Here is a 14,632-nt window from a genome sequence, read left to right as displayed (position 1 = left end):
TACCAAACCTTCTTAGCATGGGTGCTCCAAACGAATACAACCAAATCTCGGAGCGTATGGTGGTGTGTCCCCACGCTTCTTCACAGAAAAAAAAAATCATGGTAATATTACATCTGGGAAGGGGTACATCTTTTATGTCAGAAAAAAGGTGAAATTTTACCTCTGGAAATGTGTAATTTTACCACTTTTCTGGTGTAATGTCACTTTTTTAGTCTAAATTGAGGTAAAATTACATCATAAAAGAGGTAATATTCAACCTTCCAAAATTACAGCTTCCAAATTTACATTATTTTTTTCTGTGTTCCTCCCCTGTCGATTCAGAATTGTGTTGTTGTTCGAACACTCAGTGCTCAAACTCAACCCAATTACGAGTCATCTCTGCGATACGGCTTTACGCAGTAGGCCTGGCCGCTTTAACGCTTGTGATGTTTCAACGCATTTCAATGCAATGGCGCACTACAAATGTTAATAAATGACAAGAAGAGTGCTAGGCGTCATCTAACCTAAGGCACTCTCCAGGATCCCTTCGAAAGATTGGCTGCGCTAGGGTCTGATTAGATTAGATTAGATTAAGACTCACAATCCACTGATCGTCAGTTCGAACCCTGGAATGAATAAGTTTGCCTCACTATTCAAGCCTTGGAACTCCTAGAGCCAAGTAGGAATCTTGCAATATAGACCGCCAAGATTAAGTTGGATTTTTGAAGTAGATTTAAGATTAATTCAACTTGTGAAAATATTTCAACAAACTTTTACTAGAGTAATGTTTACTTGTCATCTGAAAAACGATTTCATTAGTGAAATCTATAAAGAATAAGCAATTGTTATTTTAACGGTCGGGACCCGCGGTGTAGGGGTAAGCGTGGTTGCTTCTCACCCAATCGGCCTGGGTTTGATCCCAGACGTTCCCGGTGGCATTTTTCGAGACGAGATTTGTCTGACCACGCCTTCCGTCGCATGGGGATGTAAATGTTGGTCCCGGTCTAACCTAAAGGGTTAGGTCGATAGATCAGTCCAGGTGTAGGAGTCGTCACCCTGGGTCCTGCCTCGGTGGAGTCGCTGGTATGCAGTAGGACTAACAATCCAAAGGTCGTCAGTTCGAATCCCGGGGTGGATCGAAGCTAAGATGTAAAAAGAGGTTTGCAATTGCCTCATCAAGCCTTCGGACTAGTGCGTCCATCCCGGGAATTCCCGGGACAAAAATCCCGGGATTTTTCCAAAACCGGGAATTCCCGAATCCCGGGATTTTTCATATTTTGTCCCGGGAATTCCCGAAATTGAAAACATATCAAATTTTGGTCTAGAAATTCAGATTTGGTTGTGGAAATTAGTAATCGATAAGCATTTTAAAGCATTAAAATTTTTATTCGGCATATGACAACATTAATTTGGCAGGGAAAATTGTTAAATTTTTTGTTTACAGATCCGCAAATGCTTTGCGCCTTAGATATTTTCTACTAAATTTTATTTATTTAAAAAAAGACTTGTTATTATATTCACGTTCATTTATGACTTTAAACTTGAAAAAAGCATAATATTTTGAAAATTATTTAACTTTTCATCATAAACCGGCATCTGGAGCAAATCAGGAAAAAGTAACGAATTAAGACAGCTGTTTAAGCTAATTTGTTTTTGAATAATGTTCTGATTGTTTTGATTGATTTCGATTACAACAGGAACAGATCAAAACAATTAGTACCCAAATTTATTGCTCTAAAATCTCCTGTACCTATTCAGACTGTAGTCCCGATTATCCCCTGTTGGTAGTTGATTGGTAGTGACTTAAAGATAATTTTTAAAATATGTTTTTAAATATAAAACATAAAATTCGAAATTTATCCAAAGTGTTACATTGTCTGGTATAATTTTATTTCTTGTTGTTTTAGACACTTTCAATGAAATTGTATAAGCTTTTGTAGTTATATTATATAAATAAAAAAATAAAAGAAATATATTCAAAATTCTGGTTCAATTAAATTCCAAAGCACATCCAAGAACACATTTTTTAAATTGTGTTTTACTGCTGTTTATTCGACCGTATCAATAAATTTTTAGGTTAGGTTTTGGCTTTCGGTCTGTTTGGGGAATCAAAACACTTGTATGTTCTCTTCATACAAGTGTTTTGATTCCCCAAACATACCGAAAGCCAAAACCTAACCTAAAAATTGTGTTTTACACTATCTAAAGACTGCTGTCCATGTTCAGATTGAAGTGTAGCTTATCACCATTAACAGTTTTGAGCTAATTCTATGATTTAAGCTAGAAAAACGTAACAAAAAAAACGTAATGAAAACATAGATTTTATGACTGCTGCAAAAATTTCCCGGGATCCCGGGAATTCCCGGGATTCAAAAAATATTTTTCCCGTTTCCCGGGAAATTCAAAACCCGGGAAAATTGGACGCCCTACTTCGGACACTTAGTTTCAAGAAGAAATCTCGCAATCGAGAACGCCAAGGCAATGCTGTAGAGCGAATAATTTGATTTTTTTTTTATTCATTTTCACCTCAGTGAGGAAAGCAAAACCAACTGAATCCACCTACGTGGTTAATTTCTTCTTTATACTACTCAATTTGCTAGCCGATGAACCTGAATCATTCCAAAGATGTGTCGTATAATGAATTTTGAAAAGTCTTTCAATTAACTTGGTTCGAGTGATGAAAGCAATAACCCTTTGCAATAGAACATCAATATCACTTAAGTGGCCATAACTTTAGATAGGTTGACCAAATCTTCAAAGTGTGTGACTCATTGGAAAGGTCTTTTGATAATCTATCTAAATAAGGTTACTTTTGTGACATCCGGATAGTGACGAAAACACATTTTTTCCATTATTTCTGAACCATTTTTCAAAACTTAAACAAAAGTTAAACTTGATCTCTGCGACCCTAAACCGAGTCGAAATGAATTCAGCTTATAGGCAATTTTACGGAGATCACTTTGCTTTTTTTAACATTTAATTTATGTCCACGTAAAACCGAGATATTTGCATTTTAGTGAACAAAAAGTGACGAATTTTCAAAATTCTTGGTATATAAGCGTTTTTAGCATAAAACATTGGCTCCTATGATTACAAACGGGAAGGCATATTGTTGGCTGTGGCCAACGGGAGGATTCATCCGGTTTATTAATCACAGTCCGGGGACATTAAAACAAAGCTGTTTGCATGTCTTAGTCGGTATATTTGGTAGATTAATAAATTCGTTTTTGCTCCCTAATGCAATTCAGTGGCCAATCGGCAAATCCGGTCGAGCTTGGTTTGGCTGAACTCATGATCATCTCTCATGGTTCAACGGATTTTAGGTTATGTAATTTCACATAAAGCTAATTGAGGAAAAAGGTGCAAAATTCATTAGATTTTAACCCCAAGTGGTTGCACTGAATAAATTACCGTTCTGAGAACAGAAAATTAAAGAAATTAGTAAATTTTAAAGATAATATCGCTGTGAAGCAGCACACATGGATTTCACTTCTGCTTCTTAACCAATTCGGATGACTTTTGGTCCAGCGCTCAAGTCAGATTGACAGTCGAATGCAGGTGACAACTGCATTGACTGATCAGGAGGTGCGTTAAGCGCTTCGGCGCGTAACACATATATTTTGGATATTGTTATTTTGCTCGCTCAAAAACGATAATTGGTTATAACATTTAATGAAAAAAACATGAGATTTTCTCACAATGTGACGTAAACGACATATCAATAAGTCCTACTGCTCTGTGCTCTTCTCGATATGAACAAATAAAGCTCTAATGGGTAACTTTTCTTGAAAAAATAAGTTTTTTTATAAATGAATTTGTTTCATTCGAATGTACATACATCCCAAGTAACAAATGATATGCTTAGTATTCTTATAAATTTTTATAAAAGTTTTAAAAAGTGCAATAAAGTATTACTAAGGCTTTGATTAAAACCTACTTGTTTTATGGTCACAAAACTTAATAATAGTTTCAAGATTTCTTCAAGATTATGTTGAGAATTATATATTAGGTTTTAATTTGGTTTTATTCCTTACGCTTTATACTATCTTGAAGAGGTTGTTTTGTTGCCAAATAACTTTAACGAAGTCTGCCTTAAATCAGTCCCATCTTCAAAGAGCATTTTTACAATCCTGTAAGACTTAAACTGTCAGTGTCTCTGCAACTTCGTTCGGTGCAGAACGTGAAGCTGTTCCCTAAACAATTATTCATGAATATTCAGTTAGATTTTTCATTGCTACGTTCAAGGTGTATTAAAAATGGGTTTTTGTTGTTTCTTATTGTGTTTTAGTTTTGATGAAAAGAATAATATATAATATTTTCCTGAAATAGTTATTACTGTTGTGTGCCTTGGAATTGGCTCCAAAAAAGTGCTTTTAATGATTTAGTGAATTTGTTTTCACCTGTCTAAACACATCCGACTCCGCCTGCGGTTCTTACATTGTGGGAAATAATTCTATATTAACACTGGAACGCCCAACGCATGTCCAACTTACACGGACGCCCAAGCCTCCCAAAAAAGATGGAACGGTAACTTCAACTCGCTGGTTCTCGGGCATTACTCAACCAATCGGGACTATTCTTGTTTCCAGTGATTTGTAAGAATCTCTAGATGATCCTAAAATTTTGCAGAACTTGATTTGAACAAATCTGTAATTTTTGCGACCGAAAACATCGTTCCACCTTTTTAAAAACAACTGCCTCCGCGGAATTTTTGGCGAATTTTTTTTTTACACGCAAAATAAAAGTTGGAACGATGTTTTTGATCGCAAAAATTACAGATTTGATCAAATTAAGTTCTGCAAAATTCTAGAATCATCTAAACATCCTAACAAATCACTGGAAAAAAGAATTATCTTGATTGGTTGAGTTATGCCCGAGAACCATTGAGTTGAAGTTGCCGTTCCAACTTTTTTGGAGCCTTGGGCGTTGGAATGTAAAAAGATAATAATATGAATTTATTTCCGATAAAGTGTGCTTGGTTGATATTTTTTGGGGAACACGTCTGGAGCATCATTTGGAAAGGTCGCAAAAGCATTTTGATAGCTGGAACTGTTTTGCAAATTCTGAAACAACAGGTAACTATTTAACAAAACCCGTAGTGTTAATAGGTAACCGGGAAGCCAGCTTTGTTTTGTGAAAGTGTTACCTTTTGTATCGAAACTTGTAAAATAGTTCCAGCAGTCAAAATGCTTATCCACCATTTTCCCGTGTTGCTAACGACTATTGAGATGTAACAAGGACTGGCATAAATACTTAAGGTATATAAAAAGGCAATCCATAAAACTTTATATTCCTAAATTAGTCTTCAATAAAACCAATCAGATCTAGTTTTCTGTATTGTTACGCCCAATAATTGACAGTTGCGCTCAAGGTGTGCTACTGTTGCAGTTTTCTGTATTTTTTTGTGAATAACTATTTCAATCAATAATATGGTCTTTTTGTGCTGTCTTATTGTGTAAGTGAAGTGAAAAGTACAAAAACTGTGGTGAATGTTGCGACGATCACTTAACAATAGTGATAATAAGGACAGTGTTTATAAAGCTACACGAATAAAGTTGCGTCAGTTGGTTCTTCATTAAGTGATCTTATGTGTGTTCATGCTGTGTGTTTTTAGAATGAATAAAAAGCAAAAAACCTTTCTGTTTTTTTATTCAGTTATTTTGAAATTCAATTTCTCCCCCATCGAAGGCGATCTACTTGCAGCTGAAAAAGTTGCATGTGCTACGGTCCTGCCATGTGCGATTCAATCTTGTAGAAAACCATGATAAAACATTTTGGTTCTGATTAAAGCCCTTATAAGTATTTTATAAATCTGGTATGTTCTGGCTAGTTTTGAGGCAGAACTGCTCAAGAATTAATAGATTTAAAAAATATTATAGAAATTATAGTAATAGAGCATTTATACTTATCCAATTTCGCCATATTGCTGAAAGAAGCAAGGGGCAAAAATCGCAGCCATATTGAATTTGGAAGCAACAACAAGCAAAAATTAATAGTTTTTGAAAAAATCTCAACTTTTCTTCAGAGAATGGAAAGTGCTCATACTTATTTTTCGAGCTATCTTTGAAAATTGGTCGATGATTTTTTTTGGCATAACTGTTGTGGCTTTTTATAAGTATAAACTTCAACAAATATTTCTTAGTTACAATAAATAAAACTGCCAAATTATTATCATCTGCCATCAGTCATTGTATTTGCGTATAAGAATAATTTATTTTAATCAAGTAAACTTGTATGCCATTCCCTCTGATATACAACCTTTTGGTTTTACTGCAAAACAAATAAATAAATACTTCAAGCTCTGATATAGCATTCAAGAATAATTACAGACTTCAACAAAACCTTTTTCCAAGCCAAGCAGCTTTAATCTTGTTTTGAAGAGCTCTATAATGTATTTATAAAGCACACATTAAAACTGGTAAGTTTTAACATGCTCCTCAAAAATACTCTTGATAACCTCCTAAAATAGTCCATTTTGGCTTTAATGTTGATTTAACTGGTATTTAACTCAGCATGTAGGACCATAAAGCATTTCATTTGAACTTTCTTAAGAATTCTTCAGAAATTCTTTTAAACTATTACAAAACTGAAATTGTTACTTGGGTATTCAAAATTCAAGTTTACAGCTTGGAGTTATGAACTTTAATAAATTAAATTTTGATTTATGATTCTTTGTCGTTTACGTCACATTGTCAAATAATAAATATCATGTTTTTTCATGAAATTTTATTAGCAAACAAGTTCTGACCGAACCACGTAGCCTAGTGGTAACGCTTCCACCTCGTAAGAGGTAGATCGGGGTTCAAATCCCGGCTAGGACCAACACAACTGGTGATCTTTTCCCTTCTGGATTCGATTGCTTAGTAAAGGGAAGGTAGTGTATCGTCACAAACTGGACCTTATCAAGACACCTTAAAAAGACAACCTATGAAATGTTAACATTACCCTAAAATGTTATCTTCCCCTCAGAACCAGAGAAAGATTTACTTTTTATGCAAAAATTACTGTTTTCGTGGAAGTGTTCTAACATATCAAAATATAATTATGATTGATGAACCATTTATCAAATGCCAATCAATTATGAAAGTCACCAATTGCAATTAGGACTAAACGAAACTGAAACCTTACCAGGCACAAAAGTATCAGCAATAACATTTCACGAAAACATATTCATGCTTGTTTTAGCCCATCCATCAATATAATTTGTGAGGAGAATTTTATTAACATGCTGATTTTATTTTTTTGGGCTCAAACTTTGTTGGAGCCTTCTTTTGGCGAAAGAAGCCATTTTGTGTCTTTGGTTTATCAATACAAGTCTCCAAACAATTGTACCAACTGACCACACAAAAATGGTAATAATTCAAAATTAAGATTACCAGCTAGAATTTCATCATTTCGATTTAAATTATATTGGAAAATGCATTATAAATGAACAATAAACTCTCTACAGTTGATTTGAAATCATTAATTTAAATAAAATAAGATTGTACGAAAAAAAAATTAAAAAAAAAACATTTTTTAACAGTACTGTACATATAAAATTCACCAAAATTCTAATATTTTTTTTTTAAATAAACCCAAATAAACCAAAATTGATTCTAGAAAACACAGAGGAATGCATTTTAGATTGATGTCAGAAAATTGCAGTGTTTCCTTTGAAATTAGGATGTTTTTGCCTTGCTTACTAAAGAAAGGTAATGGTTTTATATACTTTATGACTGGATTTTCATCTTCGTAAATATTACGATTCAGCATGAATTTTTGTCGGAAAAATCGTCAAAAAATCACACTGCATCGATTTTCGATGCTTCGTCGCCAAGTCGACAAGTTGTCAAGTTGAACTTCGAATACTGGCGCGAGAATGCTGGCGCATATATGTTCTGGCTCGACTTATACTCGTCCGTTTTTGCATAACTTTCCAATATTTATGCAAAAACTTTTGTGACATTGTGCTCCTAAAATCGCCTTTAAGTTGGCTTCATTTTGTCGTGATTTCGTAAGTTTATTTAACAGGGTTCATTGGATTCCAATAGGAGCTTTCTAAGCTTTTCATCGTTTATATCGTTTTCAAAGCTTTCAACGCTGGCAACGCCAATGGCTTTCTACCTAAGGTACTTGCGATTGAGTGTGTAGTGATGGGGTTGTAAAAATAGCTATCTCTGACTCAGTCACTTTCACAGAAGCTGAATGGTTAGCTTCCCTGCACTGTGCGGCATACGTGGTTCACTTCTCGGGTGAGTTTTCAAAATGCCGTAAGAGCCACCGTGACCTATTCAATTCAATCCAATCCGGTTTTATTAGTGAATAATCATGTTACAATAAGTTCTTTTGCAGTTCATAACAGAGTTTTGGAATTCCTTTCAGCTGTGTGTTGAATCTCATTCCATTTTGGAACGATTATAGCTTATAACTAGGAGATTACCAAGAGTAAGAAAAATATAGAAAAAACTTACTAAAAAAAACTTACTAAAAAGCCACTGTGACCTCCGACACTAATTTTCGTTTTTCTTCAAATTGCAACAATATTTCATTTGTTTTTAGTTTTGGGCAATTGAAGGACGTGTACACAGAAAAAAAAGTAATATTACATCTGGGAAGGGGTACATCTTTTATGTCAGAAAAAAGGTGTAAATTTACCTCTGGAAATGTGTAATTTTACCACTTTTCTGGTGTAATGTCACTTTTTCAGTCTCAATTGAAGTAAAATTACAACATAAAAGAGGTAATATTCAACCTTCAAAAATTACAGCTTCCAAATTTACATTATTTTTTTCCGTGTAGATGAACAATCTCTACCATTTTTGAAATTGGTTTATCGTTAGTATGTCGAACACCGATGCAAAAAGGGCTTTGTTTACCAATGACTCTTACGGCTTTTTGAAAACTCCCCCGAGACTTGTACCTCTGTTTTTCTTTGCGCCTGCTATGTTCAGTACGATGGTACGATGAACCAAAATACCAACACACAAAAGGGCTCGTACCGAAGCTAGACAACCAAAACCGCGGTTTGCGTTGTCACTGGCGCATGGGAAGCTTGCTATGCTCGCTATGCTGTACGATGAAAAATATTCTTTTGGTGAAAGTTGCGTTTCTTATTTCTTTTATAAAACACATCATTTATAATACTTTGCTTTCAATATAAGATTTTTTTTTGAGCTGACGTTATAAATTCGTTGTCGTTGTTATGACTTGAAAGAAGTTCTACGATTGTTACATTATTTAGTAAGAAAGGCTCTATCTCACCTCAAGTGGGATTAAATCGGGTTTTTTCAAATAATTTTTATTTTGCTCCTCGACTTTCGAGCCGATTTTTAAGGCCTGATCAAAATTGAAAAAGTATTTCAAATTGGATGTAACCTGTTTACGACCTGTTTTACATTGGTGAAAAACTCGCTCTTAATGCAATTCAAATTTATGAATCGGCATAAAATAAACTACTGCCTTATTTAGAATAGTGCAAATATAACACACAAATTTAAACAAGGTAATATTTTATTTATTCAAAACTTTTTAGTTTATTATTCAATGCAAATAAAAACCCACAAATTAAAAAAAACAGCAACCTGGCGCCACTGCACCATCATCAAACGCCAAAGCTAACAGATTGGGTTGGGGCAGGTGTGGGAGTGTTCACCCTACACCCTCCCGCCCGCCCGCGACCACCGTCATCCAACAATTGTCTTGAAGTGTCTGTGCCCAGGTAAAGAACAGCACAGCCAAAGGGTCTCGTGATGCATCTTATCTGCTGTGCTCGTTGAAGAAGCGATGGAAAGAAAAAGACGAAGCTCCACAGTCAAGTTGCTCAACACACGTTGCGTTGGTCGTGACGCCTGCTGTCATGATGTTCTGGATTTGTAATAACCCCCCTTCTTTTTGGAATGTTGGGGCGAATAAACAAACATCGATAATGTCGATTTACTCGACGTTCAGTACCCCCCCTAATCATTTAAGCCACTATTCGGAATCGAAACGAGTTGATAGGGGCTTATCTCAGGGGGGGTTTGAAGCTGATAGAAGCTTATTTGGATGTAATCGGTTTAATCGTATTTATCAGAAATACGCGTATAAAAAGTGAGTTTAATGCTCTAATTGTTATCAGCTTATCAGAAAGAATTGTTTTTGAGGTTGTGCGTCAATGTTGTATACAAAATTGGGTGGTCTTAGGCTATCTAAACAAGGGGCTGTAGTCTATTTGATACAAATGGAAAATAATATTAAGAAAGTTTTAAACAGTTTATAAAAAATGTTATGTTAGTTAGCTTCAATGCTCGACGAATGTCGAAAATTGAAATTTAAATGCAGTGATAATTAAGGCCTTTCGAAAATGATAAATTTTAATGATTTAATACAATTATAATGACTCACACACATATCCGGACCTGGCACTCGAATCGAGGCTGTATGCATGACTGGCTCTTAACTGGACGTGATTTGCTGTTATTAGTGGGGGTTGACGCGGGGGTGCAACACAGTCGGATTTCATCACGGAGTACTCATAATGAGCAGCAGCGCAGTCAGTGTGTCAGTATGTCTCACTTAAGCCTCCCCCACCCACATATAGCCTAGCAAAGCGGGGTAGTGGCTCTGGCGGATTATGTCACAGCAATGCTACGATGCATAAATAAATTAGCTTTCGAGAATGCGAGAAACATGCAGCAGGGGAAAAAAAGAATATTTACCGGGATTCAATTGTGATTCGACGGTGCAGTGCCGTGTTGGGTTGTGGGAAATTTTGTAGAGATGATGATAAGTTCATTGATCGGAAGGAAGTTGATAATTGTACAACAATATTTCTTTGCTTGATTGAGTGCTGGAGAAATATGAAAAGGCATCTTTAAAAAAAGCAAAAAGCAAAAAGCAAAAAGCAAAAAGCAAAAAGCAAAAAGCAAAAAGCAAAAAGCAAAAAGCAAAAAGCAAAAAGCAAAAAGCAAAAAGCAAAAAGCAAAAAGCAAAAAGCAAAAAGCAAAAAGCAAAAAGCAAAAAGCAAAAAGCAAAAAGCAAAACAGCAAAAAGCAAAAAGCAAAAAGCAAAACGCAAAAAGCAAAAAACAAAAAGCAAAAAGTAAACTTTACAAATTTGTTTAAAGCAAAACCGTGTCATTTCCATTTCTTATTTAATTCCAGCTCTTCATAACGCAATAAAAAATTACGCAACTGAACCTTATCAACCGTTGCAAACCCAGCTATTCGATAAACTTTGGACTCAAATCCAATAACTTGCACCGGTCATCGCTGTGGTTTGCGATGTGGCAGCATGAAACATCCTTGGCGAGAGCAATTTGATACCGCATACTCGCACGCATAACTGTTATCCGAATGAATTAATTATTATGAAACACACCGGTCGGCGGTGGGGTCATGGCGGTGCTTTCACGTCCTGTGAATCATCCTTCCTGACCTAAGCCGGGGACTCAAAAACACACGGCCGTGCAGCAGCATGGCTGATCTCTTCTCAATTAGTGAGTCCCAGCCAGCCAGAGTTCCCTCGTATTAATGCCATTAGTTATGGATTGCAATGGCCACCAAACTACACCCTTGCCACCCACACCCACACATGCATATGAAATGGTTTGCCCGGTTTCCCCTGGGGGCCTGACTGAAAAACAATTATTAAAATAGAACTGGGATTAAGATTGCACCCCAGTGCAATTTATGCTGCCAGTTTAATTTGGTTCGGCGACTCTGGAATGGATTGTACGTGCCACTCAAAGTGCATTAGGTAACACGGAAGTTTATTTTTGTGAAAACAGAAATGAACTAATAATATTTTTAACATTGATATAAAAATGTAATTTTGTGTAATTTTTCAATGATTTTTTCAATTTGACTCATAATTTTATCATCTCTAAACTCATGGAATTTTTTGAAGCAAAAATAAAGAATGTTTTTTTCTAACGGAAGTTTAATAGGCTGATAATAGAAATAGCCGTAAATAGAAAAGCCGTCCGTGATTTATTGAATAAGTTGAGCGTCTTTCTTTGTCTTTGTCTTTGTCTTTGTCTTTGTCTTTGTCTTTGTCTTTGTCTTTGTCTTTGTCTTTGTCTTTGTCTTTGTCTTTGTCTTTGTCTTTGTCTTTGTCTTTGTCTTTGTCTTTGTCTTTGTCTTTGTCTTTGTCTTTGTCTTTGTCTTTGTCTTTGTCTTTGTCTTTGTCTTTGTCTTTGTCTTTGTCTTTGTCTTTGTCTTTGTCTTTGTCTTTGTCTTTGTCTTTGTCTTTGTCTTTGTCTTTGTCTTTGTCTTTGTCTTTGTCTTTGTCTTTGTCTTTGTCTTTGTCTTTGTCTTTGTCTTTGTCTTTGTCTTTGTCTTTGTCTTTGTCTTTGTCTTTGTCTTTGTCTTTGTCTTTGTCTTTGTCTTTGTCTTTGTCTTTGTCTTTGTCTTTGTCTTTGTCTTTGTCTTTGTCTTTGTCTTTGTCTTTGTCTTTGTCTTTGTCTTTGTCTTTGTCTTTGTCTTTGTCTTTGTCTTTGTCTTTGTCTTTGTCTTTGTCTTTGTCTTTGTCTTTGTCTTTGTCTTTGTCTTTGTCTTTGTCTTTGTCTTTGTCTTTGTCTTTGTCTTTGTCTTTGTCTTTGTCTTTGTCTTTGTCTTTGTCTTTGTCTTTGTCTTTGTCTTTGTCTTTGTCTTTGTCTTTGTCTTTGTCTTTGTCTTTGTCTTTGTCTTTGTCTTTGTCTTTGTCTTTGTCTTTGTCTTTGTCTTTGTCTTTGTCTTTGTCTTTGTCTTTGTCTTTGTCTTTGTCTTTGTCTTTGTCTTTGTCTTTGTCTTTGTCTTTGTCTTTGTCTTTGTCTTTGTCTTTGTCTTTGTCTTTGTCTTTGTCTTTGTCTTTGTCTTTGTCTTTGTCTTTGTCTTTGTCTTTGTCTTTGTCTTTGTCTTTGTCTTTGTCTTTGTCTTTGTCTTTGTCTTTGTCTTTGTCTTTGTCTTTGTCTTTGTCTTTGTCTTTGTCTTTGTCTTTGTCTTTGTCTTTGTCTTTGTCTTTGTCTTTGTCTTTGTCTTTGTCTTTGTCTTTGTCTTTGTCTTTGTCTTTGTCTTTGTCTTTGTCTTTGTCTTTGGCTTTGTCTTTGTCTTTGTCTTTGTCTTTGTCTTTGTCTTTGTCTTTGTCTTTGTCTTTGTCTTTGTCTTTGTCTTTGTCTTTGTCTTTGTCTTTGTCTTTGTCTTTGTCTTTGTCTTTGTCTTTGTCTTTGTCTTTGTCTTTGTCTTTGTCTTTGTCTTTGTCTTTGTCTTTGTCTTTGTCTTTGTCTTTGTCTTTGTCTTTGTCTTTGTCTTTGTCTTTGTCTTTGTCTTTGTCTTTGTCTTTGTCTTTGTCTTTGTCTTTGTCTTTGTCTTTGTCTTTGTCTTTGTCTTTGTCTTTGTCTTTGTCTTTGTCTTTGTCTTTGTCTTTGTCTTTGTCTTTGTCTTTGTCTTTGTCTTTGTCTTTGTCTTTGTCTTTGTCTTTGTCTTTGTCTTTGTCTTTGTCTTTGTCTTTGTCTTTGTCTTTGTCTTTGTCTTTGTCTTTGTCTTTGTCTTTGTCTTTGTCTTTGTCTTTGTCTTTGTCTTTGTCTTTGTCTTTGTCTTTGTCTTTGTCTTTGTCTTTGTCTTTGTCTTTGTCTTTGTCTTTGTCTTTGTCTTTGTCTTTGTCTTTGTCTTTGTCTTTGTCTTTGTCTTTGTCTTTGTCTTTGTCTTTGTCTTTGTCTTTGTCTTTGTCTTTTTATTCATTTTCTACAGTAAGTTTGAATCAATTCCGCACAACATTCTAGAACACAGCATATCTTTAACCCACACGCTGACAAGATACAGGCTAAGGGGTTCAAGTCTCTCCACTCTCCCCTACCCCAACACAGCTTCGATTGTGATGTGATCTGATATGGTTGTAAAATATGTATCCGTGCGCCTTAGTCGCTCAGAAACAATTCAAAAAGTCACTCCAAACAACTCCCCTCTTGAAAAATTCAGTACACAGCAGAAAGTTTTATTTTATTTCTGTTCGCTTATGCAGCTCTGCCGAAACAGCAGTCAAAAAAAGGCATGGTTTATACTCACTTTTGCCTTGAAATGTGACCATTACCATTTTCGGAGCCTTTTTAGGGAGGGTTTCTTCCCAAGAAAACGAAAAAGAAGAAAAAAAATCTTTTCCGAACAAGTTTTTCCAACAAAACACAAAAGTCGTTCCAATTTTATTGTCCAACTTTAGCTGGCCCGTCCAAAGTCGCTCACTCACGGCGAGGAGCAGAGTGTTTTAGTAGGGAAATTGGCTCCAAGATGGCACCACAGCGCGGCCAGAGCAGTTTGAGGCAGATTTTCGACACCGCCACCAACTGTCGTATTTTAGGCTGAGGAGATGAGAATGAACAAAAAAAAGTTCTGATTCAATGCTCGTTGGCCGTTTCTGCAAATTATGGGAGTTGTTTTCGGTTGTGCGTAAATTGGGCAACTTTCGCACTTCAGTGATTTTTAACCACGAGGAGAGACCGTTCATTGCATTTTGGGTAACGATGATCTCAATATTTTATTTGGTTTAACCTTTCTTTTGTGGAAAATAAGTTGAGTTGAGTTGAGTTGAGTTGAGTTGAGTTGAGTTGAGTTGAGTTGAGTTGAGTTGAGTTGAGTTGAGTTGAGTTGAGTTGAGTTGAGTTGAGTTGAGTTGAGTTGAGTTGAGTTGAGTTGAGTTGAGTTGAGTTGAGTTGAGTTGA

The sequence above is a fragment of the Culex pipiens genome, chromosome 2, assembly GCF_016801865.2.
Source record: "Culex pipiens pallens isolate TS chromosome 2, TS_CPP_V2, whole genome shotgun sequence".
NCBI lineage: Eukaryota > Metazoa > Arthropoda > Insecta > Diptera > Culicidae > Culex > Culex pipiens.
Note: the sequence above shows the minus strand (reverse complement) of the source record.